Source organism: Schistocerca piceifrons, chromosome 8, assembly GCF_021461385.2.
Source record: "Schistocerca piceifrons isolate TAMUIC-IGC-003096 chromosome 8, iqSchPice1.1, whole genome shotgun sequence".
NCBI classification, from domain to species: domain Eukaryota; kingdom Metazoa; phylum Arthropoda; class Insecta; order Orthoptera; family Acrididae; genus Schistocerca; species Schistocerca piceifrons.
Window position 1 is genome coordinate 67,967,489 of NC_060145.1, and position 6,348 is coordinate 67,973,836.

Sequence of the window (6,348 nt, forward strand, 5' to 3'; positions counted from 1 at the left end):
GTTCTTGAGTACTATTCGAGTTTTTGGGATTCGTACCAGGTCGGGACGAGGGAAGCCTTCAAAGCTATTCAGAGGCGGGTTATTAGATGTACTACCGGGAAGTTCGAACTACAAGGAAGAGTTACGCAGATGCTTTGGGAACTCAAATGGGGATCCCTGGAGGGAACACCAAATTCTTGTCGAGCGACACCATGGAGAAAATTTAGAGAACCGGTTTTTGAAGCTGACTGCAGACCGATTCTACCTCCGCCAACATACGTTTCTCGTAAATGCTACGAAGTTAAGATCCAGCAATTAGGGCTCATATGGAGGTATGTAGACAATCATTTGTCCCTCGCTCTATTTGCAAGTGGAACAGTAAAGGGAACGATTAGTAATCGTAAAGGATGCCCTCCGGTACGCACATCATGGTGGCTTGCGGCGAATGTATGTATATGTATATGTATATGTAGATGTACATGTACATCATCAAATCAAGTTGCGGGCGTGGAACTTAGTGGCGGTCTTGGTCAACCTCTGTATAATAATTCTTCGGTGCCTGACATTTTTCCAACAGTGAATGCCTTGATGGAATCCCTGCTTGTAATTATCTGCATTTTGGCTGTTCAGAAAACGATACGCCCTGTGCCCAAGATTGGTACCTACGCTGAATAGCACCGCTGAAGCAAAAAAGTCTGTGGAGCGGACGTGTGCGTGGAGTGAAAAGAATTACGACACACGGTTGATGCTCTTGACTGCGGCGGCTGGGCAGTTGTTCGTAAGTCGACTACGTTTCAGAAGTGTCTGAATGGGACCCAGTGACAGTTCTCCGCGCTGAAGGGCAGCGATTCTGGGCAGTCGGACGGTACTGTTGACGTTCTCCATTGCGGCGGCTGTGCAGTTGTTCATACGAGTTGCCTATGTTTCAGAAGTCACTGTATGGTACGCAATGCGATAGCTTCCGGATGGGAACAGTGTGGCACATGAAACGCAGTGAGCACTAAACATGTTTGCCCTCGAGCGGAGACTTAAGCAGTATCGGCACACGGACCGTGCATTCGAACGTCATCGTTGAACATGCCGAGTTTCTGAAGTCATAACGTGGAAAGAGGACACTGGTGAGTCTTTCCGAATGTGTAGCGCAATATCAAGCATGACAGGTATTCTGAAAGTGCGTCTGAAAGTAGATCAATGAGATGGGAGAACGCCATCTACGTCCTATGCACGCTATCTCTTTGCAGTACAGAGTCTGGAGGCAGTATATTGGCTTTCAGTTGAAGCCAATATTGGTGGGTTTATATTATAACTTACATGCTATGAACATACACCGTTTCAACGCACCAACAAGTTAATGTCTCAGAAACCCGTCGTTTACTGGTACTATTGATGAGACACAATGATGAGAAACGTTATATTGCTAGTCAAAAAAAAAATTCAAATTGTCTCTTGCGTGCCATGAAAGTACGGCATTTCAAAGCAAAGGCACACTGATGATTCATCAAAAACAGTTCTTTGTACGGTGTGTTGTAATTAAATTCCAGTTAGTAGAACATCCGCGATTAAAGAATTCGAGGCAGTAAGATAGGATACAAGGTCATCTATTGAAAAAGTTCGGGGTAACGTCATGAATACAGACGCAGAATTACAGAGTGATGAATGCTGTGTTGTGATTTCGCATCGCACTGCATCAATTCTTTCTTACTTACCTTCGCGTTTTCTATTAGGTTCTAATAATTTATTATTAATTTAACACAAATATATTTTATACTGTTCGCGTTACGTAAATATAAGTGCCCTCTCCCTCAGAAGTGTGTGTGTCTGATTGGCTTTATCTACAAGATAACTTACACTACTTGCAGTAAGATATTTTGCACTTTCTTGCTTAGTCTTATAATTCACATGTTGTAAACATACTGCTACTGAATAGAAACTGTGATGAAATAAGAATGAGCTTAGGATTTACTGAAAATTGAGCATGTTGAAATAATTTTTATCTTATGTGGAAGACTATTGTAAATTTATATTGCATTATTTGTAATGGAATTTTTGGAAGCTGATGTCCATATGTAATAGACATGGAACTTCCGTTTTTGTCTTAGAACATGTTGATGGGCACTGAAGTTTTTATTTACATATACTACAGACAGAGTAACATGACTGACATGTGGACGAGGGAGGAAATGTCCATTTTAGCAGAGCTGCCTCAGCGATTTTACGCCCGTCCACTTCGTTAACAAACTTTATGATGTGCGAGTCAGTTACTGCCGACAACTGCCGCTGGAGAGACCTGCAATCGGGTATGAGACACACGATACGTATGCACAAGCCGCGTCGTTTCTGACGTCCATCAGCACGTTGAACTCGGCACGCTCAATGTTGACGTCCCATTGCTCGGTCCGTGTGCCGACAGGTTCAGGAGCCTCGGTCGAGCATAAATGGTGTGTCCAGCGTCGTGTGGCGGATGTAGATGTACACTCCTGGAAATGGAAAAAAGAACACATTGACACCGGTGTGTCAGACCCACCATACTTGCTCCGGACACTGCCAGAGGGCTGTACAAGCAATGATCACACGCACGGCACAGCGGACACACCAGGAACCGCGGTGTTGGCCGTCGAATGGCGCTAGCTGCGCAGCATTTGTGCACCGCCGCCGTCAGTGTCAGCCAGGTTGCCGTGGCATACGGAGCTCCATCGCAGTCTTTAGCACTGGTAGCATGCCGCGACAGCGTGGACGTGACCCGTATGTGCAGTTGACGGACTTTGAGCGAGGGCGTATAGTGGGCATGCGGGAGGCCGGGTGGACGTACCGCCGAATTGCTCAACACGTGGGGCGTGATGTCTCCACAGTACATCGATGTTGTCGCCAGTGGTCGGCGGAAGGTGCACGTGCCCGTCGACCTGGGACCGGACCGCAGCGACGCACGGATGCACGCCAAGACCGTAGGATCCTACACAGTGCCGTAGGGGACCGCACCGCCACTTCCCAGCAAATTAGGGACACTGTTGCTCCTGGGGTATCGGCGAGGACCATTCGCAACCGTCTCCATGAAGCTGGGCTACGGTCCCGCACACCGTTAGGCCGTCTTCCGCTCACGCCCCAACATCGTGCAGCCCGCCTCCAGTGCTGTCGCCACAGGCGTGAATGGAGGGACGAATGGAGACGTGTCGTCTTCAGCGATGAGAGTTGCTTCTGCCTTGGTGCCAATGATGGTCGTATGCGTATTTGGCGCCGTGCAGGTCAGCGCCACAATCAGGACTGCATACGACCGAGGCACACAGGGCCAATACCCGGCATCATGGTGTGGGGAGCGATCTCCTACACTGGCCGTACACCACTGGTGATCGTCGAGGGGACACTGAATAGTGCACGGTACATCGAAACCGTCATCGAACCCATCGTTCTACCATTCCTAGACCGGCAAGGGAAGTTGCTGTTCCAACAGGACAATGCACGTCAGTATGTATCCCGTGCCACCCAACGTGCTCTAGAAGGTGTACGTCAACTACCCTGGCCAGCAAGATCTCCGGATCTGTCCCCCATTGAGCATGTTTGGGACTGGATGAAGCGTCGTCTCACGCGGTCTGCACGTCCAGCACGAACGCTGGTCCAACTGAGGCGCCAGGTGGAAATGGCATGGCAAGCCGTTCCACAGGACTACATCCAGCATCTCTACGATCGTCTCCATGGGAGAATAGCAGCCTGCATTGCTGCGAAAGGTGGATATACACTGTACTAGTGCCGACATCGTGCATGCTCTGTTGCCTGTGTCTATGTGCCTGTGGTTCTGTCAGTGTGATCATGTGATGTATCTGACCCCAGGAATGTGTCAATAAAGTTTCCCCTTCCTGGGACAATGAATTCACGGTGTTCTTATTTCAATTTCCAGGAGTGTATGTATGCTCATTGCTTCACTCCGTAGCGACGTATCTTATAGTGAAGTGGATCCTACGTGATCCCGTATTTTCATGGCACGTTCCGTTTGTTAAACATTGGTGGTATTTTAAACATGGGTGCAGGGCTGTGCGAGTTGTGGGCTTTTTTCTTTATGTGGATGCCGCATTGTTAGACTAGAATATTTACTAATTATATGCGGTTGCTTCACGACCATCTACGTGATTTTACTGTCGCAATGGCGAGCAGTTAGTGGGCTATGATATCTTGCTTGAGAGTACTTGCCGCGAAACTGTGTTGTGAATATTTGTAGCCGGCCGATGTGGCCGAGCGTTTCTAGGCGCTACAGTCTGGAACCGCGTGACCGCTACGGTCGCAGGTTCGAGTCCTGCCTCGGGCATGGATGTGTGTAATGTCCTTAGGTTAGTTAAGTTTAAGTAGTTCTAAGTTCTAGGTGACTGATGACCTCAGAAATCCCATAGTGCTGAGAGCCATTTGAACAATTTTTTGTGAGTATTTGTAACCAAATCATTTGATTTGCTGCTGAACTATTTGTTTCGAGGGAACACTCTGCACTAAAGTAAGAAAACTTGTCCATGTGTATAAGTGGCATGACCATGGACCTGACTTGCTGTTGGGTGGATGACGAAATGTAATAGATCCGAACCTGACAAGCTTGCAAAGTGAATTCGGTGTAATTGCTTTAAGAGGGAGCTGCTACACTTTTGTTGTCGATGTTGTTAACCCTTTTATATATTGAAGTCTAACTATTGTGATTTTTTATTCCTTTTAGAAGATTTCAGTTTTAATTGAAAGGTGTTTTAAAGAATTGGATCAGCATAAATAATATCTCGATTATATTCTTGTATATGGTTGACTTATATAATTCATTTCTTTAAAAAAATTTTGGTGAACTGTTGATTATAAAGATTTCATTTCTTATATTTTAGCAGCGTTCCTTGTATTTTTTGGGTTCCTTAACTCAATCGACAAAAATAGAATACATATAGGATTACTCCTTGCCTGTCTGTCCGTCCGCTTGTTAAAACCAAATTTCCTCAGGAACAGGTTATGGCATAAAGTAGAAATTTATGTCCCGTACTGAGGTCTACAGTTTCTTAATCGTGCGAAGAATTTAAGTTTTTAAGTCAATGCAATTAAAAAGATATGGCTGTTTAAATCACGTATGCTGATAGTCGCTGTAGGTGAACAGCACCTACAGATAAACAATATACGTACACGTCAGGCCTGATAGGCTAGTAGTAAAGCGCATACCTGGCGAATGAGGATCGAATCTTGGTTGGATCAAGGATTTTTCTTTTCTTGGTCTTAGTTCTAACCCAGTCTCCACCTTTGAGCGATTTGAGGAGTATCAGAAATAACACGTGGTTCGATTCCACGTTAAACGGCGAGTCCTCTTTCGCTGCCCGCAGGACAGCGGTAGTTCCGGATACACAAGTCGCCGAACTGGCGTCCAATACAAAGGCTTGCACCAACGCCGATGGCCCACACCAATTATTATTATTGACATCATCTATAACCATAACTTCGTTTGTTTGGAACTGTCATGGCGTGAGTCCTACTAACACTTGTCCGATTTTATTTTAAACACAGCTTCTGGTCAGTTGCTGATATAAAGATCTCATTTGTTAACTTTCAAAATAGGTCTTTGTCTTTTAAAAACAAATTCTGGCAAATGTAAGGTAATAAGATATGTTGCCATTCTGCAGGGGTTATTGTGTTACAAAAGAATAAATTTTTTGTAAGAACATAGTGATGGAACTTTGTTTGCGTGTCTCTATCCTTTTCCCTAATCAGCCACCGAAAATAGGGTCTAGTATCAACAGCACCTCAACCCCAGAAGTCACCTTGCCGTCATTCTGGAAATGCTCTTCATTTGAGGGAAGGTGAAGAAGTTAGTGAGACGGCCGTGGTGGCCGAGTGGTTCTAGGCGCTTCAGTCTGGAACCTCGCGACCGCTACGGTCGCAGGTTCGAATCATGCCTCGGGCATGGATGTGTGTGATGTCCTTAGATTAGTTAGGTTTAAATAGTTCTAAGTTCTAGGGGACTGATGACCTCAGATGTTAAGTCTCATAGTGCTCAGAGCCATTTGAAGAAGTTAGTGAGAGCTACATGAGGGAATACTGGGGTCCAAGAAAAATTTGTTAGCTGAGAGGCCAACATGTGTGACTGTGTACTGTACAAACAAACTGCAGCGCTGTCGTGGAATGAACACATCATCTTGGAGAGCTTCCTGTGATGCGTTGTTGGCAGCCTTGCTCAAACATGTCTGGATATTCCAGTAGTATGCTCCTGTCAGTGGTTTGTCCCTTACAGCCATATGCTTAGCACAAGGGTGGCATCACGTATCGATACCACCGCAAGGGTCTCTTGAAGATGGCAACAAAATGGTTCAAATGGCTCTAAGCATTATGGGACTTAACATCTGAGGTCATCAGTCCCCTAGAACTTAG